Genomic DNA, 23,850 nt, shown 5'->3' on the forward strand with positions numbered 1-23,850 from the left:
ATGTCCAAAGCAATCCGGGGGATCCCCAACTGTGGCGCACCGGCGGGGTGCTGCACTGTTGCCATTGTCCCACGCAAAGAAAAGGGGAGCGACGTCCCAGGAGGGAAGAAATCACCATTTTAGCCTCAAAAGGGATGGGGGGAAAAAAGTCCAAAGTTTTCTTTTACAGGCAGTGGGAAAGTGCAGGAAAACTTTTTCCTCTTGTAACAACTGAAACAATGTACTTGTTCTTGGTGCTTTCAGCTATAGAGACGAGGATTGGGCTCATAGAACACACTCAGAATAATGAATTGATTGTTGGTGTGGATCAACATAAAGATGCATATATAGCGGTTCCCCTCATTTAATTTTCCCTGTTAACAGTGCATGAATAAGGCTGCATTGACACAACAGGGCATGATGCCTATTTCAATTTGTTTGTTAATTTTTTTTTAATGTGTGGCCGTTTATATGGCAAAAAAATCGATTCGTAGATGAACGAATAAGTTGAGATGAACTAGTCGTAAAAATGTCGCAATGTTTACAGCCGGCCTACACCATCATGTTTTTGTGGCAATTTTAGGATTTCGTTCTATCGGAATTAACATTTTCTTGTTCATGGTAACCTGACAGCTTCTTTTATAGTCGTGTCGCACCGATACTGATACTATTCTCGGTATCAGGGAGTTCTAAGAAAGAATGTGTCCATGGTGCGTGAAATGTACTCTTCAATATTTAGTTTCCAACTGCCGGTCGCCCTACACAAGATGGCTGCCGCTAGAGGTGTGCAAAATTTCCGATTCTTAGATTATTCGCGATTCGGCCGTGGAAGATTCGAGAACGATTCACAAACATCCAAATTCCGATTATTGAAATATGCCAAGTAAAGCGGAAGTACAACACACTCAGCGCGCCGCGCGGTCTTCGGGACGGAACGGAGAGGGAGTAGCTAAACATTATGCTTCTCATTAACCGGCCCCTCGGGTAATGCCAACGCTCAACTCACGGCTCTAGCTCAACTCATGCCACGAGATAAAAAAACACAACATACCTGACTGCTGCCGAAAAGCTGCTACAAGGACAGCTAAGCTACATAATGTTACGGTAGATATCATTTATATAGGACTAGATGGATTATAGACTCAGTAGCGGTAGCAGCACATCTGCAAAAAGCTAGATGCGGGTTTTAGTAAACGGCCGCCATCTTAAAGCAGTAAACTTCCCTGCAATGCTGTTGTAGCGAACCTTCCAAGCAAACCTAATTAACTTTTTATCTAAAATACTCCTAAATCGGTAAAATATTGACTTGAATCTATCTTTAAAATAGTTTTAAAACTTTCACATGTCAAAAATAGACAAAAGGGAAATTATGGAATAACGGGAGCAATTTTAACAACTTTAACGGTTGATTCACAACATTAAATTAATTGAATGTAGTTTAAAGCTGCTGATACAGAATGGGGACTGGAGTTTTTTTATTTAATGTTATTTTTGTATATTTGTTTACTGCTATATGTTAACTTGATACTGAAATAGTAGTTTGGTTTAGCCTGAGAGTATTTTGGAACAATTTTGGAACTAATGTACAAAACTTTATTAAAAAAAAAAAAAAAGAAACAAAAAGAGAAAAAAAAAGGAGGGGGGTGCATCAATAATCGTTTTATAATCGAATCGGAGCCTCTGAATCGTAATCGTAATCGAATCGTTAGGTGCCCAAAGATTCCCAGCTCTAGCTGCCGCCGTAAAAAACAAGCACTTATCCATGAGCCCAGGTCGGATTTGGGAAAATACCCTAATTGCAATGTTCACAATGCATGAAAAAAACAAATACATGTCACATATCGGCAAAGAAATCGGAACTGACCTCCAGTGTGAATGTAGACATATGCTGAAATCCCGTTAAATCCCGGGATTTAAACGGGTAATCCTTCTGTTTGAAAGCAATTTCCCGGGTTGACTGACTCGGAGATGACACGGACACTCACCGGTGTTCTGACAAAAATGTCTTAAACTGGTGAAACGTGCTACACGAGGCGAATATGACACACAAAGTACTACCGTGCGCTTTCAACTTGTTTTGTTTAGATCAGTGCTTCTCAATTATTTCCTGTTACGCCCCCCCTATCAAGACGTAAATGTTTCGCGGCCCCCCCCAACTTTTAACACATCAAATAGTACCATTTGTCTCTAAAATTATTATTATAACTACGCCTCAGCACAACATTGTCCTTTTTTATATTATAGGGGAAAAAAGTAATATAAATAAACTTGAAATAAAGTATAACTTTATAAACATTGTTTTGTCAATGTGATCGGGGTCTAATGTCTTTAAGTGACATCTTAATTGATTTGGCTTTTTAGACACAGACTGGTCTTTCCTTGTCTCCTACTGTATTCTTTGCGGAGTGTTCTTGTTCTGTTTAAAAATACTGCGCACATTCTGAAAATGAGAGCGCCACTGCCACCTACTGAGGGGGTATGCAAGTACACTGCTGCAACAAAAGTACACTTTTGCACGGCAAAAAAGTATGTTTCCCCGAGGGCGCATGCACCACTCCCGGCATGACTCCACCCCCCTGGGGCCAGAACGTACTAAAAAAAGCCTTAAGAAAATACTTAAATGTAGTTATATCAAATAAGGACGGTTTAAATACGCTACGTGACTAATGTGGTCAATAGCTCAACACTGCTTACAAGAAAACACAATGGTTAAAAATATGAAAGGGAAATGCATGCAAAAAGTATTTTTGAGGCAATGTAAAGGTAATAAAAAAACTCAACAAAAACAAAAATAAGGAAATCTCGCCTCTTTTAAATGATGTGCGAATAGAATAGAATAGAATAGAATAGAGTAGAATGCCTTTATTGTCATTACACAATGTGTTATGAAATTACGTGTGGATGCTTGCGCAAGCACACTGAGCACTGTATAGGACGTCTCGCCACATAGGAAGGGAATGCAGAGCATCGGGTCGCGTCCTAGTTAGACGTGACGAGTAACTGTTTCAAGGTATCCCGTGGTATAAAAACGTCACCGTTTCAAAACCGCAAAAAATTTCCGTCATACCGTCACTACGGTATTAGCTATTTTTTATGTCCTAAAAAATGCAGGGAGAAATCCCTCGCTTGCAGCTGCATGGCTCAACCCTCCCTCACTGGTTGTTTCTCAGTGTCAATGAGTTAGCTGTGCTACAGGATGGCTGGAGGAGGTGAAACGCCTGAACTTTTTCTCCCATTGAATGAAACGAAATCACTGGTATGGGGATACTTCAGCTACAGAAAAGTTACAGACGGCCGCAGTTTAGAGGAGGAGGGCCAACCGACATGTAAAACATGTTTGCGTAGGGTGGCTGCCAAGGAGGCAATACCTCCAATATGATTTCGCATTTATACAAAATTAAATGTTGGTAAACACGATCATGAATGTGTCCCACCAGCTAAGAGAGTAAACTCCAGCGTGTTTAGTGTGTCTAGCGGTGGTAAATCGTGGGGGTTTTTTTCTCTCTGGCAACTGTCTGTGTTGAGAAGTGTGTGTAAAATGTAAACTTGATGCGAGTCACACACGCATGCTTTTTATGGAAAATAATTCAATTATTATTGTTCTGATGGTAATAATGTTGAGCTGTGGCTATGAGTTTAGGCTCACCTAAGGGACTGCATTTATTTTATTTAGAATATTTTTTGGTTTTTTTTTTTGTTTTTTTTTTGCCTAACATTATACTTATGTTGTAATTAGCTCATATGTTTTGAAAAATAACAATCCTGTTCAATAGAATTTTTTTTTTTTTAAACCCAGATATCTCAAAGTAACACATTTTAGAGCTGTAATTGCAATACTGTGATACCGTGAAACTGATATTTTGGCTTAAGGTTATCATACCGTCAGAATCTCATACCGGCACATGCCTCGTCCGTGTATAATGTCCGGGATTTACGCGGCATGTGTGAAAGCGGCAGTTTAATTCCTAGGTCACAGCGCGAAAGATGATGATGTAAATAATGTGGCAGGCCGATCGTCATTTCCTCTTTCTTTGCAGTAAGATGAAAAGCAGTAAACAAGCATCGCAGTTATCAACATAGCAAACTGGAAAGATAGCTAAATTAAACTGGAAGCATAATGAAATTGCTACTGGATCTTAGAGCTGAGGAAGAGACAGCCCATCGTCTATCTTTGGAAATGTGTGGTATATTTAGTTTCCGATGCCAACCAAAAATGACGTAAAGTCATGGTTATTAAATAACGCCACCCGCCCTCCCAGCACAGAGCGCCGAGTCGCCAACACGGGGCAAGTCTGAAAGTGTCCAACCTGGGTAATTCCTGGTAAATGTCTGAAATCCATGACATTCCTGCGTCACCTTACACGGGAATTTAGCGGGATACAAGTCTGAAAGCATTGCATCTCTGCTTTTTGCAGATGATGTGGTGCTTTTGGCCTCATCAAGCCGTGACCTCCAACTCTCACTGGAGCGGTTCGCAGTCGAGTGTGAAGCGGTTGGGATGAGGATCAGCACCTCCAAATCAGAGACCATGGTCCTCAGTCAGAAAAGGGTGGAGTGCCCTCTCCGGGTCGGGGATGAAATCCTGCCCCAAGTGGACAATTCAAGTATCTTGGAGTCTTGTTCATGAGTGAGGGTAGGAGGGAGCGGGAGATCGACAGGCAGATCGGTGCAGCGTCTGCAGTAATGCGGACTCTGGACCGGTCTGTAATGGTAAAGAAGGTGCTGAGCGGTCAGGCGAAGCTCTCGATTTACCAGTCGATCTACGTTCCTACCTTCACGTATGGGGTCGTAATCGAAAGAACAAAATCCCGGATACAAGTGACCAAAATGAGTTTCCTCCACAGGGTGTCCAGGCTCTCCCTTAGAGATAGGGTGAGAAGCTTGGTCATCCAGGAGGGACTCGGCATTGAGCTGCTACTTCTCCGCGTTGAGAGGAGCCAGCTGAGGTGGCTCAGGCATCTGGTACAGATGCCTCCGGGACACCTCCTTGGAGAGGTATTTTGAGCATGTCACACTAGGGGGACGACCCAGGACACGCTGGAGAGACTATGTCTCTCGGCTGACCTGGGAATGCCTTGGGATCCCATCGGATGAGCTGGTTGAAGTGGCTGGGGAGAGGGAAGTCTGGGCTTCCCTGTTAAAGCTGCTGCCCCTGCGATCTGACCCCGGGGCAAGCGGAAGATGATGGATGGATGGACAAGTCTGAAAGGGCTTAAAGGAAACTGGCTTGAGGGGCTGAATATTTTTTTTATTTGGAAACAATCGGACTATAACTTTTGAACAAATTTCTCTTTTATGACCTTGAAATGGCACAAAACACCAAAATGGCTTCCTCTTTGTTTCCAGGCATGGCATACTAATGATAAACATGTCTGCCAAATTTCACATTGCGGAGTGAAATTGTCTTCTGTTGAATTTTTGGGATTTGGTAGAAATTGGGAAAAGTTTTTAGACTGGGTTTGTCATTAAAGAACCTCTTGAGAGGGCCAAAATGGCTGCTTACATCCAAAAAGGCAGACCTCCAGGATCTTTTCAGGTATGGTTACTTCGACTGCTTGGTTCATCTACTTGTGGGACGTCATCTACTCAACGGCGTACAATGCAGTAAAAATGCCTCACGCAAGCTCGCCGGTGCCCACTTCGAAGGTCCAGGACAGGGCTGACACAGCTCCTAATTGCGGGCCCCGCGGGCGGCGGGGCTGCCGGCTGCGGCCAACAAGAAGCGCCCGCAGGCAGCTAGTGGAGCAGCTTGTCAACCTCTAATTGACAAGGCCTTGTCTGTGGTGGCGGCAGCTGCTCCTAAGCACTGCACCACGCACAATCAGCACCGCGACACTGTCCCGACGTCGCCCTGAGGACACTTTTTGGATGGGCGAGTGGGAGAAAAAAACAGTGGTTAAAGGGAGATTTATTGGAACTCCCTTTGGGCGAAGCGGTATTAAGTAGGCAATATAAGGACCTTATTGGGTGCAAAGGGGAAGCACGCTGCTGGTATTAATAAAAGAGGCCAATTAGAGCAGACAGGTGATATGAATCACTGCGCAAACAAGACAAGCAAATAAAAGCAACCAGCATCACTTTGTCATACGTGGGATGGAAAAAAGGTGCGATATTTTCCGCACATCCCACAAATGTGTACTGGGACTGTCATTCCAGCATCCATTTAATGTGACATATAATATTAACGGTAAAAGCTTGAAAATGTTGCATTTAAGATGCCACGCACCCAAATTACCGATGATACCACCTAAATATTATTGTTTGAATTAGGTTGGCTGAGCAATATTACTGGTATATTATATGAAAGGACACATTATGCATGTCACAGTAAGAATTTCTGTTTTTAACATATTGCGTATATCTTTTTGAGATATACTCCATAATTATCCATTTTATTTAATTTTTTTCATCCATTTTTTTCAGAGATGCCATTTTTACCATATGACGTCACGTCAAGGTCACGCACATGCATGGTTCTTGTTTTAAGCAAGCCGCAAAGGTAGAGAGTGGATTCCAGACGCCTCATTGAAGTGCGCGTGCCTAACGCAGCTACCGTAATTTTCGGACTATAAGCCGCTACTTTTTCCCTTCATTTTGAATCCTGCGGCTTATAGTCCAGTGCGGCTTAATTGTTGATTTATACGGGTTAATAGGTAACACTTGACAGCGGCATCATACAACCGTCACAGTTATAATGTGGCACTATCATGGGCATTATTGAACGCTTATTTTAAGTGTCATCCGGCAAATTATGTCACTAACTCCATTCATGTCCAGCTTGGATCTTTTACATCCATTCAAACATGAGATAATAAATGACATCTAAGCATTCATTAATGTCCATGACAGTGTCTTGTCATAGTTATGACTGTCTAATGACAGTCTTATGGCGCCACTGTCAAATAGTGTTACCAAATACCATAACTAACAATTAATGAAACAACTGGAACAGTAAGTGAAGAAATAATTAGCACAGAACATGAATTTTGATTGATATTTACATCTGTAGCGCTGCAGTGCATGCTAGGAGGCATGATGGACAACAACAGTATTGACAGCAGGTGGCAGCAGTGGTTGACTGTTTGCCCCAAGGGAGTAGTGATGGCCAAATGAAGCTTCTTGAAGCAATGACGCTTTGCAGCCAATTGGTTCATAGCTTCATGGTGGTTAATTCTGTTTTATGACAGACACTTATAATACAGTGAGGACAGCCGCGGCTTATAGTCCAGTGCGGTTTATCTATGAACAACTGCTGTTTTTGTGTCAAATTTGGAGGGTGGTGACTTATAATCAGGTGTGCCTTGTAGTGCAAAAATTAGGGTATAATCATTATGATCTCATTTAAAAAAAAAAACTGATTCTCTTGCAGCTGTTATAAATATCAATTATGTAGGCCTCGCTGCAGTATTTGGGTATTGACTAATCCAAGCAAAACGACTGGAAGTACCCCGCTGAGGTGTGCCGCCGGCAGCACACAGCCAACAACAGCTAACGTTACTGTTTACACTGACTGACGCTGGGCTGCTATAGACCCTACTCACCTACGTCACAAAATGGGCGTGTCGCTGTTTCCGGCCGCCATATTGTACCTCTTTTTCAGACCTATTCTCATTGTTTTCAATTAGTCGAGCAAGTTATAGAGCAATTCATGGAAGCCCCGGTGTTATCTGACGCTGTAAACTCATTGGATCCGTTGCATAAAAGGCGTTACGTGGAAAAGCTTCAGTTTATCCATTCGCCAGATCCGTATTTGATGTCTAAATCGATGTTTTTCGACCCGCTGGCTTCGCCTGACATCTGATACCCACACAAAATCAGCCTATTCTCACGAAAGTTTGAACAACTTTAAGAGCTTGGAGGCTTATAAATGCTACGTTGCTGGTTAGGTGAAACACGTCCTCGTACACGAAAATTCGGCAGGAATCTTGTGCTCGGAAGGTGAGTTACGAAATTTTCAATTCAAAATCTTTTGTTCTTGCTAACATCCACTGTCAAGTCTAATGTATTTCACGTCATTTGTCGATGGAGCTAGGGCTTTTAATGTTTATATGGTTTAGCGATAGCACTAACTACATACATACGTGTATGTTGTCGGCGATTAGCCTAGCAATGATCTTAATTGTGGTTGTCAGCCCAAAACCCTCTAAATATATATTAAATGCATCTTACCAGATATAAAATGACTACTACATAAACTGTGGTAGTCGTTTGGAGCCCAGTTTTCTCGTCGAATTGCAGCAGTCAATCGCGGCCTCCTCTTCGTGTCTCTCGGAATACGGTAAAAATTCAAGTCTCTCCGTCTATCTTCTCTGTTTTTGCAACCGACCGCCACACACGACTTCACCATTTTGAGTATTAATGTTGACGAGCAGTAAAACGTGCAATAATAGGAAGAATTTACGAAGCGCTAATGCATTTCTATGGCGAGTATGCGGACATCATGGCGCGGGGGCTTGGCTGTGACGTCACGTGAGTAGGGTCTATAGGGTTTGCAAACACCCCAGTAATGGTGGCCAACCACTAGAGGGCGACGTACACAAAACTCTACCCGGATTAGTCAATAGCTAGCTAACTGTAATTCCTGTAAATAGTTTGAAGTAGCATGTAATAAATAAAACTCGTTGTTCAGTGCTCAGTGTTGTTTCTGCTAGCCCTTTTCCATCCATCCATTATCTCCCGCTTAATCCGGGGTCTGGTCACGGCGCTTAGTCTTTTGGATGAAATAAGTCTTAGTCATAATTAAGTCATTTCAAAATGTGTTCGTCTTCTCATAGAAATTTCAGTTAGTTTTACTCAACAGTTACTCAAAATGTTTTCATCTGTAAAAAAGTTTTAGTCCAAAAATAAAGGTTTCCAATAATTTCGAAATTAACATATACAGACAAACACATATTGTAGCGCCTCCACGGGCGCCAACTTTATGATGATATTATGTTGCAGCCTGGATAGGAATATCAAAATGAACACTCAGACCACGATGTTTTGCCTTCGATATCTCAAAAGAGAATCCGTATTTAATATAAAATGTCCACAAAACAAGAAAAGCGTATCAAAAATATAAAATTAGCATTCTAAATAATGTGCACTTTCCCAAAGTTCTTCCTTCATCTACTAGTCATTTACTGGAATATTCAGTAGTCCGTATAACACAAACAAAACCCATAAACATGTTAATTTCTCTCAAAAATCTGTTAGGCATGTAATACAGAGTTACCAAATATGTGAAAGCAGATAAATATGGACATGAATGACCAAACATTAGCTCACATTGGCCATTAATGACCGCCATTTTAACCAGTAACTGACGAACTAGCTTAGGAAGTACAGAGCAAGTTGACATTTTCACCATTCACGGAAAATTATTCGAAATATATATCGAAACGAAATATTTACAAATGTATGTCTAAGTGCTTTGTGCAATGTTTCATACCTGGATATGGATATCAAAATGAACACTCAGACCACGATGTTTTGTCTTCAATAGCTCAAAAGAGAATGAGGATAAGTGGCGAGCTCTCCCTTTTCCTTCGTTCAGCAGACACTACTAGTCGATCGCCGATCACTTTTCTCAAAGAGGCTAAACTAGCAGAGCAGATCTCACATCGTTTCACACTTATTTAAAAAATGATTTCAAAGAATATTAATACTGTTAACCATTTTCAAAATCCGTTTTTAACCCTTTTTTTACACTCCAACATTTTGCCACGTTTTTCATGTCTTTTTAATTAACATATTCATCATTTTTATCAATCATGGGATATTTCCAATTTTTTTACAGTTACACACTTAGCAGGGAAAGCCGTACATTATTTTCAGTTAAACCCACCTAAAGGCCACAAACTTTATGTTTAGAATAAAAATAAGTTGTCCAAGCGTTTAATAGGATGCTCACCATGCTAAAGTTAATGCTAACGCTAACGCGACGAGTTACATTTAGTGTGTGATGATCACACGGCAAAGACCTTTAAAGGCTAAAGCAACATTGCATATTTTCTCTTGCCAAGATAAGAAAACAAATCTTACCACTTGTTTCCAAACAAGCAAGATGGAGTGCAGCCTAGCTTGAAACCCATCTTGAACCCCGGTGAAGAGAGTGAGGGAGAGGTGCAGCACATCTCACATGAGTGACACGACCCAAACACTGCTACGATGCAAACTGACATACTCCACGTACAATATGAAAATATCACGCATTGCTGAACATACAGTATGACAGCAGAAACTCTCGTATTTTCTTCTCACTGTCGTCTCGTCGGACGCAAACTGCCATTTGTCTCATCATGTTGTAGTCTCCCAAGCTACGTTTTTAGCTCGTCATTGTCACGTCACCATCATGAAAAATTTGTTCGTCAACGAAATATTGTAATTATCGTCATTGTTGATGAAAAAAAACACTGGTTAAAAAAAAAAAAACATTGTTTTGTATTTCGATGGCAGCAAAGTTTGATAAGAAAAGATGAACCACAAAACTCATATAACACTAGTATTTGGAAACCCCCAAACCAATTTCACTCAGCACCACAAAAGTTGGCCGCAACATCTATCACAAATAGACCAACAAAAATATCTCAACGCACCCCGCCATTTTCAGTGAGTTTCACCCATGGGTATTTTGGACACTGCGAACAAATAAGTCAAAAAGTGTCTCCAGCTCTGTCACAACTTTGACAGCCCGCAGACGGATCGCTCACCAAGCCCCTTTTGTACACCGTGTCACCGCCAGCAGCTGGTGGTGGCATTCCCGGCCCTTGGACGCCGCCCTTTGACCCAGGCGAGGGGTGAGAAGGGGGTGGCGGCTCTCCGGACAGGGCGGTCCGGCCGTCGCCACAGCGCTTGTGATAGCTCGGGTCAGCGGGGGCCAGGTTTCCAGCGAGGAAAAAGGCGAACAAAAAGCCCCAAAAGCTCACCATGCCAGTGGGATCATTAGTTGGAGCGTTTGTTTAACTAATTAGCAAGCTGGGCAGGCCCGGGGAGGCTTTTATGGAAAACATGGACGTCATACAGGAAGGTGCGGACACCACTTTGTGAAAGAAAAAGTGCTGTGGCTGCCTGGATTTCATTGTGTTATGATGCGTTCATAGCTAAGTCCGAGGCATGAAACTCAGCGATGTGTTCTGTGAAACTCGGAATTGCCATGCATTCCTAAATTTGTTTCCTTAAATCCATTCATACACATTTTTTTTGATTCATTGACTTCCATTGAGACTGTTAGATGACAAATTGGTCATCTAGCTCAGTCAATGGCTCTCAAACATAGGAATTGCAAGTCAGTCCTCTCAGTTTAAATGCCCTAACCTTAACCCTCAAATGGAAAAAACTGACATTGTGACTTTTGGGGGGGGTTGCGATGTGTTGCGATGTATATTGCGATATTAAAACTAGAAGAATTTTTACCAGATGACTTGGATAGCTCTGTTTGGGAAGACAAGTTGACTCACTATGAGCACATTGGATTCATTTGAGATGTCCCGATCCGATCACGGGATCGGAAATCTGTCCGATCGCGCCATTTTTCAGAGGATCGGAATCGGGTGAAAAGGATCGGGTTTTATGTTTTTCTGTTTCATTCTTGTACTGCCTCTCACCCTCCCTCCTGCTAAGCAGTGCAGCCAAACTGTTTTTCTTGGTCACCAGCGCAGCTGGCGTTTTGTACTTGAAGTTAACGATGATTGACAGGTTTCTAGCTTTGATCTGGCTAGAGAAGCCTCGATAACGCTACGATCAAATGCACAAATGTTTTAATCATCATTAAGCTTGGTACACAGTCTGAAGTGTGCTGTTGCAACTCATTCATTATGTAAGTTTTTGTGTTTTTTGTTTTTTCAGTATCGCATTGGGACTCGCTTTCGGCTGATTTTCAAAATCAGGTAACTTTTTTTTTTTTTTAAACGGGGATCAGAAGCAAGTGGGGCAATTCACATTAAGGAGGCAATCAGCAGTAGATATGCCCATGATTCATTCATCAAATCCCCCATAATTTTTTTTTTATATAACAAACAAAACAGAACAACCAACCCGAAAAAAAAAAAGAAAAAAAAAAATTACCCCCCCCCAAAAAAAAAAAAAAACGGGGAAAAAAAAACGGGAAAAAAAAACAAAATCAGGTAACTAGGACTCTGACTCGGCTGCAGAAACATGCGATCGGGACATCCCTAGTATTCATCTAGTACCGTTTAATCAGGCTAAGGGGGTTTATATGTGAATGATGAAGATTGGTGTATATAAAAGGGATCCAGGAAGCCATTTCTCTGCACAATTGCTGATTTTATGAAGAAAAAAGTTTACATTCGGAAACAAAAAAAACTAATAAATCGCACGTCCTGCGATAGGACTAATGTGCATGCGCACATTGCGATGGCGATGTTCAAATGATATATTTTGCAGGCTTATTTTAAATGAATTGGGCTTCTAGAGTTGTCAATGGGAGGCAATGAGTTAAGAAAGACCCTCATTTGTTTACTAGAATGCTATAATATATAGTGTTGCTGTATTTATTTTAAGAAATGTTGCACTGAAATATTCTCAAAGACTGTGAGGACGGTTTTTGACAGATTGCTCGCAACAGTTCAAAATATAAACATTTTTCCATTTAGAAATAACTTGTTTTTCCTTTAATAGTTGTATTGTGGAGTGATTTTCTGACCCATGCATTGATAATTGCTGTATCACTATCAGAGGTTGGGAGTAACCAGTTACATTTACGCCATAACATTTACTTTAGTGACTTTTTGAGAAAAATGTACTTTTTTGAGTAGTTTTACCACACAATATTCAAATATCCATATCAAATTTGCGTTTACAAGTAGCTGCTGATACAGCAATAACAAACGATTAGCATGTATCAGTTAGCGTCCGCATATCATCAAAAACAAATCACATTAACTCGCCCCCAAGTATTCAACCACAATTGAAAAAGCACAATTAACAGTATAAAAGAGGTTATACACAGCCCTCACCTCTGAATGCTTCACAAGCAACAAATATATGCGTAGGCTGTCACCTCTGCCACTTGGCTGCTCTGTGTGTGCGTATGTGGCGTGGGCGTCTGTACATGCGTTTACTTCCTGTTCTACGCTTTCTGCACCAAAATAAAAGCATGCATCACAAAACAACAGTCAACATTTAAAAATACAATGAGATGCAGTCGTCGGAAATTCGCAATCGTGTAAATCGGGTCCGTCATAACACGTAAACTACCTGTATACCGATATTTTAAAAATCTGATATTGTAAGCAGTTACTCATAATGTTACTCATTACTTGAGTATTCTTTTCAATAAATACTTTTTCACTTGTACTTCCGTAAAATTTTGAATAAATACTTTTACTTGAGTATTATTATTTAAAAGTAATGCTCCTCTTAATTGAGTATAATTTTTGGCTACTCACCTCTGATCGCTATATTGTAAGATAATACCATGAGCGTTGTAACGCAAATCGTATTAGGAGGTTTGCAGAGGTTCTTTTCTCACCTTTAAATCTTAATGTTCACAATAACCCTTCTTTTTGTTAAGTTATTCATAAAGACTCAGAAGATTGGACCACTTGTACTTATTTTTAAATCCTAAATTGAAACCCCTTTGCAGATTGGCCCAAACTCACCCATATACCGTATTTTTCGGACTATAAGTCGCATTTTTTTTTTTTCATAGTTTAGCTGGGGGTGCGACTTATACTTTGGAGCGACTTGTATGTGAAATTGTTAACACATTATTATATCATTTCACATGTTATTTTGGTGTTTTGGAGTGACACTGATGGTTTGGTAAACTTGTTAGCATTTTTTTTATGCTACAGTTATCTGAATACCTCTCAATAGCTATGTTACGTTAACATACCGGCCATGTTCGCATTTCCTTGTTCGTGCATCATGTAACATTATCATACTGTACACTTATTCAGCATGTTGTTGTTTATTGTATTTTTATTTTAAATTGCCTTTCAAGATGACATATCTGTTCTATGTGTTGGATTTTATCAAGTAATTTCCCCCAAAAATGCGATTTATACTCCGGTGCGACTTATATATGTTTTTTTTCCTCTTTGTTGGGCACTTTATGGCTGGTTCGACTTATACTCAGTTGCGACTTATAGTCCGAAAAATACTGTACTTTCTTTGGATAAATTGAGTTTAAGACCCCTGATGAAAAGCAATGATTTGGTCAGTGTTCCGATCAGGAGGCGTGCGCGACTCTCCCATTTAGCGCTAATGTGTCAAGCCCACCCCACCCACTCAATCTCAGAAGGCCTTTTTTCTTTCTTCCCTTTCAGCCATTTCTCACCGCACCAACTTTTTGTGTTAAATGTTAACAAGTCGGCACAGCGCATTTAATGGCCCACAACAAATGTGTGTTGACTCCAACACTTGCCTCCATTGTGGCTATTGTCCGCCTGCCCTGGATGGCGAGATTTATCTGTTTTTGATATCGAATTCCTTCTGTCATCAAGACTGCTCTCCTGTTGACTTTTCTTGACCCCCTTTCACCCCGCTGCCTCAACATTCCCATATTTAACACGGGACCTTCAACGCAACATCCCGCCCACCTTAAGAAAGCTTTCAATGCTCAGGGTGTTCTTTGTCGGCATGTGCTGTTTGCTCTGTTCTTGAACTTCAGTGTCCCTGAACGCTACTTCAGTGTCCCGAACGCAACTTTGAACTAGTGTTTCACCGATACCGATATGAATATGCGACAATAAAATGAAGTCATCTGAATTCACAAGTAACAAGAAATAAATAACATGACAAATCTGTGCATTATTATTTTTCAAAATCTAATTTCTAACCGCTTGTTGCACTACCCAAAATGGCCACCAGCTACGCACACCACCAGAAAAAAGGAGCTTTTGTCACGCTTCCCAAGAGGATAATAAACGTCCAATCATTTCGCGTCCATTCATCCTTCTACTGTGAATTTAAATGAGTTTATCACTAGTAAACATCCAATTCATTTTTAAGTGGTGGTAAATTAAATAAATGTTCTTTCGCTGCCAACTTTTTTGTTTTTTTACACCTGGTGGCCATCTTGGGTAGGGAAACTCGCGGTCAGAAACTAGAAGAAAAACTCGAAGAGAACATATTGCGCAGCATCGGCACGTTATTTCTTAGTACTCCCCAATACAGGTTATGTCATTTTAGTGATGTATCGATAATCGGTATCACAACACTAGGAAAAACTACATATTATGTATAGAGTCCAATATTTTCATCTAACCCATAATATCGACCGATAAAAGTATTTTAATATGATATCGGATAATCTCGACGTTGGTTTTTCATTATTGGTTTTGGGCTAATATGCATGTTGCCTTCAAAGTGAATGTAGAAGCCTTCTGCCTTTGTACAAGGGTTGGTCACAGCTTAGCACAGCAGTTATGCTTATTGACCATTAGATGTCTCCAAACTAAGATGCTTGGGATTTGTTATGTGAGCATTATCATTAGTAAAGCATCCAGTGGGTCATCACAATGCAATTAGCCATAATATATTAAGTCCCCAACTGCATATATCAGTATATCTTTTTATTTGGACAATATCAGGATAGCGGTTATTGGTTAAAAATTCATTATTGGACAACTCTAATATACTGTAGATATATACACTGCAAAAACACACTTCCTTAAACTGGTTAAATTCCCTTGTTTTCAGTGTAAATCCACTAGAAATAAGTGAAAATATTTTACTCACTTAGATACTAATAAGATACAAGTAAAAATACGACTAAGAAAACTAGCTAGCTGAAAATAAGCTTGACAGACTTATTTTAAACAATAAATTTGTATATTTAATGTTTAAAAAAAACTTGTTTGTCAGAAATGTTCTTAATTCAAGAATATATATTGTTCAAAAGATTATTTCAAACCAAATTTTTCTTTATTTAGGTGAAAAACAATCCATTTTTAGATGTACGGTATGCATAATTATAACAAGTAATACTATTTACTGAGAGTAAGGGGAATACTCGAATGCATTAATCTGTTAACTAGTCTTTAACACTCAAAACAAGATGGAGAAAATGATTTGCGGAGAGTTAAGAAAAATAATCTCATTAAAGGGAACTTAGGGTTTAAAGACTTGTAGGCTCTAATAAGTTACAATTGTTGTCTTTTTACTAAAATATGTTATTAGAAACACATAAAATATTGCCGTTGATTTAAAAATCTATAATATTTAGAATATGTTTTGACCTACGGAGGACGCCATGTTTTATGCGCGCAATGGACGCTCAGGGTGATGACGTAGTTTGTCAATGTCAGTAGACAAACACTACCAGTGTTCTGCAATTCCTGCTACGTGGCAGGAACATCGGTTAAAAGCGGTGAATACTTACTATTTGTGTTTTTATTGAGTCTTTTATTACCTTTTTATTGCCTCAAAATACTTTTTGCATGTGTTTCCCTATTATACTTTTAAAGCATTGTGTTTTCTTGTGGTAGCTTTAAACCATATTGTTGATCTGTTGATCACATTAGTCAAGTAGCGTATTTAAACCACACTTATTTGAAATCACTACGTTCAAGTATTTTCTTAAGGCATCTTTAGTATGTTCTGTCTGTATGCATCTAAACAAAACAAGCTGAAAGCGCACGGTAGTACTTTGGGTGTCAAATTCACCTTTTGTAGCACGTTTCACCGGTGTAGCACATTTTGGCAGAACACCGGTTTTGTCATACTCTTGTCTCATCCCGTCTTTCCTGTTCATTTTGCTTTTGCTGCTCGTTTTGTGTAATATTGACAGTGCTGCTCATTAATGTTCCTCTTGAAAAGATGACATGTTTACATCACGAGAGTCATACTCTAGAAGCCCAGCAGAGTAACCCAGTGATGTCACCGACATGCGATGTCAATAACAATGGCGATCTACTAATTAAACTAATTTTACAAATTGTATAAAAACAAAACCATCAAGAGGGCTTTTAATATCTAAATTATTTTAATTCATAATAACATTTATCTTTTAAGAACTACAAGTCTGTCTATCCATGGATCCCTTTAAGATGTTATAAATTTGCAGCGTACATGTACTATATAGGAAAAATAGCTCCTTAGGCGAAAACGCGTGGGCCCCCCTGGACTAAGAGAAGCTCCTCAGTCTATTTCCAAATGTTGGTTAAACAGATGTTGGTAAAAGGTACCATAAAAATTATGGTTGTTTCGATCATGTTTTTTTGACCCCGATCCGATCCCGATCGTTTTAGTTTGAGTATCTGCTGATCCCGATATTTCCCGATCCGATTGCTTTTTTTTTTTTTTTTTTTTGCTCCCGATTCAATTCCAATCATTCCCAATAATTTTCCTGATCATATACATTTTGGCAATGCATTAAGAAAAAAATAATAAAACTCTGACGAATATATACATTCAACATACAGTACATAAGTACTGTATTTGTTTATTATGACAAAAATCGTCAAGATGGCATTTACATTATTAACATTCTTTCTGTGAGAGGGATCCACGGATAGAAAGACTTGTAATTCTTAAAGGATAAATGTGACTTTGTATATTGTGACTAAATATTGCCATCTAGTGTATTTGTTGAGCTTTCAGTAAATGATACTGCAGCCATTTAACTTCTGCCCAAATGCATGATAGGAAGTGCAACCATGACTGTGCGTAGGGGCACCAATTGATATATCTTCTCTGCGTTGGGAACAGGGGTCGCGTTAACTGAATATTCTCCGTCGTTGACCGTTTTTTTTAAAACGGTGACGGAAAAAACTGAAGTCCATCCGTCATTTTGACAGGTTGCAATTCACACCCCAGACCACAGGATGGCGAGTGAGCATATTAATAAGCTATTGTCTCTCTTGATGCATGACGTCGCTGGCCTTACTCGGAAAAATGTCCGAACTAGCATTCAGGTGTAGCAAACACAGAAACGTTAGGAAGCTTTGGAGAGCATTGTCTCAGGCTACGTTCATTCTACAGGTCTTAATGCACGAATCCAATTTTTTCGTGTTTTTCCGACTCGAGTCAGGCATTAACTTGACGGTCTGAACGGGACAAGTCGCATAGAAGTGGACCATTTCAAATCCTTTCAAATCCGATCTGGGTGATTTTTTTATGTGGTTCAAATCCGATCTGGGCCACATTTTTCTAGACTGTCGCGGCGGTCTGTACCGTCCAGTGTCCCAAATCCGATTTCAGTTGTGTGTTATTAGCGCCTAGCTTGCAGTGAACACGGCTTTTGGGGAAGGGCCGGGCTTGACAACAGTCATAAAAAAATTAAAATGGGTTGAGGATAAGCATGAGAATGATCGGTTTTCTCTCTGCTCTATGTGAGCTATATTTCAACATTTCCTACACGGCCGAGAGTCGGGAGAGGGGTCTGGCTGCAGCCCGACTTGGAGAGGGCAAACTGCCCGTATGTGTGTGTGACATGCACGGACAGTGCGTGCATGCTATCGATCCATATAAACTGTGAATATAAGCCTAAACGGGGATTATTTATGTCTGTTATTTGTGTCCTCCTTTTGAAAAGCAAAATATGATAGCCCTGGAATGACGGATGACATGTCATTTGTTTTGATGCTTCTGCGCACCGGCTCGTGTCGGACTGTGAATTAGAGCACATGCGTAATACTTGAATGGTCTCAATGGACAAAGGCAGTCTGAACGGGCACGCCAAAAAAACGGATATGACAAAAAAATCGGATTTGTGCATTAAGACCTGTAGTATGAAAGTAGCCTAATTGAATGAGCAGGGACAAACAGCTTGGAGTCAGAAGTACGTGCGCTATTCTCAAACCTGAACGCACCCCGAGTCTTGGATGACAAATCAATAGAGCAGAGAGTAGACACAACATGGCTGGTAGTTTCTTCAATTTATTCAGAGTTGAGTAAGTAACGCACCACTTTTGACCAACACTGCTATTGAATATGTCATTATTATCATTTTAAAAATTTAAGTGACGGGTAAAAATAGATTATGACCGGATTTTTATGACCCTGTCAGTCAAAATGACAGACAACGAAAAAGTCTAGCGCAACCTCTGGTTGGGGAAAGAACATAGGGTGCTAAGAAAATGATCAACCACTACCTTTCTTCCCCACATTGCCTCCCACGTTATTTTTAATTGCTGAGGTACTGTAAGGCTTTAGCCACATAAAAAATGGTTCCAAAGGCTGTCAAAATTCTCTCTACTCATTACACGCTGCCTTTTAGCACTATCTAAAGGTAAAATGGCGTCTTTATAGATTGAACGTGACAATGCGTGAGTGGGTCGTGCAGCGCATGCGTTAATAATTTAACGTGATTAATTTTTAAAAAATTATTACCGCCGCTAACGCAATAAATTTGATAGCCCTACTTTAAGCCAAAACTACTCTGGATGAGTGTAAGACATTTTGTCTGTAACGTTAAATACAATTAGAAAACTATTTAAATAAAATATATATATATATATATATATATATATATATATTTAAAAAAGGCATGTCCGATATTTTTTTGCCGATTCCGATACTTTGAAAATGACGTGATCGGACCCGATCGATCGGCATCCCGATCGGCATCCCGATCGATCGGGACATCTTTAATAAAAATCATTCTGAAGGCAGCATTTTTAATAGAGTTTGCGATGTGTCCCTAATGTCATGTCCTCACGAGGCGCTGAGAACTCTGTGTGACCTTCAACCCAGCCCCCCGCCACCCCTCGTCGCCAGTCTCTAGCAAGTCTGAATTCCATAATTCTTTAGGGTAGAAAAAAAATCTTCCTTTTTGACAATTTAATAGTGCAAACTAATCATGCGGGTGACACAGGCCATTCATCTGGCGTCGCACTCACAAAGAGCGGGGCCTTCTCTCCGCAGTTTGTCGCGGACGCGGCGGTCCGTTTCCACATGGAGTGCACAATAAAAGCATTGTTAGCTCTTAATGGCAGTGTTTGCCAAGCCACCCAAACTCAGTGTATCAAACACATGCATTTTGGCTGCGCTAACACACTGGCTGCCACAGACGGCGATAGACGTCCAACCTATGTGATCTGGGAGAGTTGGCAGTGCTTATTTATGGATATAGTTAACTTTTGAGTAAGCCAGCCCTTCCATAAATATATCCAGTTAGTTCAAAATAAAGCTCATGCTCATCTCTTAACTGGCGTGGTGGTGGTGGGGGGCTGTTTAAAGCCCCTCAAGTTATGAATTTGTTTCTGAATCAATTTAGCCGTGCAGGCATTTTCTCCAAACATCGAGCAACAAGCGAAATTGATCCGCCGGGACCTCACCTCTCAGTGCGCCTCAATAACAGAGACATCAAGCACTAGGTATAATTTTTAATATATATGCAATAAATGTTCAATTTGTTTCCCCGGGAAGGACGGCAAATAATAACGGCACATTTCACAGCACATCCATTACACGCAAACAATGAACGTGCGCGTGTGCGTTTGATTAATTTGTCTTTTGATTGTGTTGGAGGATGTAATAAAAGCCGCTTGACTTTGCAGCACTTTTGACCGCTTTACTGCCGCGCAAATATGTTTGCATGATTTTGTTTGAAGCCCGTCGAGGTCTTTTGTTTTGCTCCCCAGATGGGACCTGGACATTTCCATACAAATCATGCAAATTATGATTGACATTTTCGAGGAGTCACCAAGAAGAACTGTTGCAATAATATGGAGATCATCTTTTAAACGCATGAAATGAGGCCATTTATTAACATTATCTCAATTACTTTTTGTCCTTCAAATTTGGGCTTTTTGCGTGTTTTTTACAGCGAAAGGATGAAGTACAATGGTACCACTAGATACGAAGTTAATTCGTACCAGGACGTTGTTTGTAAGACGAAATGGTCGTATGTCGAGCAGGATTTTCCCATAAGAATACATTATAATTCCATTAATTCGTTCCAAAGCCCGAGAACCTACACTAAATCCTTAATAAATACTGCCGGTACTATTGCAAATGGCAATTACACATAGCAAAACAAAAAAAAATACAAATAACAATAGGAATAATAATATAGTAATACTAATCATTACTGTAATAATGTAACGCATCAGGTTCTAATATGGCGGATGTGTTTTGCATGGTGTACCTCAGTGGTGTCCAAACTATTCCACATAGGGCCGCAGTCGGTGCTGGATTTCATTCCTACCAAACAAGACGACATCTTTTCACCAATCTGGTGTCTCACAAGTGTAATCAGTTGATTGCAGTCAGGTGCTGCTTGTTTTAGCACAAACTTCATTGGTTAAAATGTCTGTGCTCGATTGGTAGGAACAAAAACCAGGACCCACAGCGGCCCTTGACGACAGGTTTGGACACCCATGGACTGTACCTGAACGCACCGCGTGTCCAACGTAAAAGAGATGACTTTTTACTTTCACTTTTCATGTTCAGCTGCGGCGGACAGTAGGCATGTTGTGTTGCACAAGTCCTGAAATAAATGATTAAAAACCTGGCGAAGCTGGCGATTTTTGGAGGAGCGATGTTACAATAATAATACTTGTCACCTTGGCTCGGGGGTCAGTAACCTGCAACTCTAGAGCTACATGCGGCACTTTAGCGCTGCCCTAGGCTTTTTCCAAAATGTTTGAAAGTGGAAAAAGATGCGGGATGGTATATATTTTTAGGTTTATTATAGTTTTTGTGGGACAAACATGACACAAACATTCTTCTTATTTATTAATATTGTAATGAAGTTCAACTTGAGGCGGCATCGGCATTCTCTATAGGATGCACTGCAGGGAAAATAAACATTTACTGTATTTTCCGCACTATAAGGTGCATTAGCGTACAAGGCGCGCCTTCAATGAATGGCCTGTTTTAAAACAGTTTTCATGTAAAGGGCGCACTGCATTATGAGGCGCAGTAGTAGTAGTAGTAGTTGTAGTGGTTGGCATTGCGTTATCCATCCACAAGATGGAGCTGATCTAAATGGAATGTCATGCCATGATTAATCAATAAAGATCTATATACTGTATAAGGCACATCAGATTAAAGGCGCACTGTCGGCTTTTGAGAAAATCGAAGGCTTTCAGGTGCGCATTCTAGTGCGGAAAAATACAGTAATCATGAAGGCTCATTATGTATTTGTAGCTATCTTAATCATTTTTATTTTAAGCTAATATAGTGTAGCTACAATACTGTAGAGACATACAGCATGTGTTGCCTTCATTATAAGGCTAATATAAGTCTTTCCATTTTTTTTTGCTGCTCCAGACATATTTGTTTTTTGTTTTTTTTGCTCCAATATAGCTCTTTCAACATTTTGGGTTGCCGACCCCTGCTTTAACTTATAAAGACTAGCGAACGGAGGCAGACCGGCGAGATCGTAGACATTCTACGACCGTATTGTCGAGCCAGTTCACGGACGCGCACACCATGGTCGTATTTTTCTATCATTTCCATCTTAATTTCAATGGTAAACCTCACCTTTTTCCGTTTTTTCACCACCGGCACCAACATTCTTGGAACCCATGTTAATTTCTCTCACAAGAAAATCCTCCGTGCGTCGAAAACAGAGAAACTGCGGCGCTGTAATAAATCGTCGTACGTCGAGCATGTCGTCGGATGTAGAAACAAATGGCGAGTCAAATTTTACGTCGGATGTCGAAAAGATCGCGTGTCAAAGCGATCGTATGTTAGGTACCACTGTATTGCCATTTTTGATTTTAAAAAAATCAAATACCTTATAAGTATTTTTGTTGTTTTAATTATTATGAGGGGAAGGAAATCTCAAATGTTATTACATTATTATCATTACTTTAACTACTCACGGATTTTGTAAACCCAAAAAAATACTTTGGGTTTATTTTTCGTCTCCCAATTTGTTTCAACTTCATATTTTATATTGATGCCCAACAAAAAGCACGTAAATTTTCTGTACTCTGCTTTCTATCACACTACAATTATAGGAGATTCATTTTTTTCCCCGAAGTCCAATGAAAATCATGTGAGAATTTTTTCAATATATTTTCTCAAGTTATCAGGTTCCCTCTTACTTTGGTCTTCTTGGTGAGGACACTAACTAAGATTGCTACTCCACTAAAGACGTGCCGATTGCCTGTTTCAAGGTATACCGTGGTATGAAAACGTCAAGGTTTGAAAACCGCAAAAATTTTCTGTCATACCCTCCCTAAGGTATCAGCTATTTTTTATGTCCCAAAAATGCATGGAGAAATCCCTTGCTTGCAGCTTTCAGGCTCAACCCTCCCCCACGGGTTGTTGCTCAGTGTCAGTGAGTCAGCTGTGCTAAACGGTGGTGGGAGGAGGTGAAACTCCTGAACTTTTTCTCCCATCAAAGAAAACGAAATCGCTGGTATGGGAATACTTCAGCTAAAAGTTAAGGACGGCTGCGGCTTAGAGAAGGGCCAACCAACATGTAAAACATGTTTGCGGAGGGTGGCTGCCGAGGAGGCAATACCGCCAATATGATTTCACACTTATACAAATTAAAACTTCTTAAACACTGTCATGAACGTTTCCCACCAGCTACGAGAGGTAACTCCAGCGTGTTTAGTGTGTCTTGCGGTGGTAAAACATGGTGTTTTTTTCTCTCTAGCAACTGTCTGTGCTGAGAAAGAGAGTGTGTGTATAATGTAAATATGATATGAGTCATACACAAATGTTTTTTATGGAAAATAATTAAATTATTTTTTTTCTGATGGTAATAATGTTGAGCTGTGGCCGTGGGTTTAGGACTGCATTAACTTCAATTTTCTTTAGAATATTTATTTATTTATTTATTTTTTTTTTTATCTTAATGTTCCAATATGCGAATACATTTGAAAAATAAAAATCCTGTTCAATATATAGATATTTTTTAACCCAGATATCTCAAAGTAACACATTTTAGAGCTGTAATTGCAATTCTGTGAAATCGTGATATTTTGGCTTAAGGTTATCATACCGTCAGAATATCATACG

General features: G+C 40.0%; 1 protein-coding gene across 1 annotated transcript in view; it reads left to right on the top strand.

Moving 5' to 3' along the window:
• tmem33 (transmembrane protein 33) overlaps nt 1-23,850 on the top strand; it is a 115,243-nt gene that overhangs the window by 66,477 nt on the left and 24,916 nt on the right. The gene's annotated exons all lie outside the window — the stretch shown is intronic.

This window comes from Corythoichthys intestinalis, chromosome 11 (assembly GCF_030265065.1).
Source record: "Corythoichthys intestinalis isolate RoL2023-P3 chromosome 11, ASM3026506v1, whole genome shotgun sequence".
Lineage (NCBI taxonomy): Eukaryota > Metazoa > Chordata > Actinopteri > Syngnathiformes > Syngnathidae > Corythoichthys > Corythoichthys intestinalis.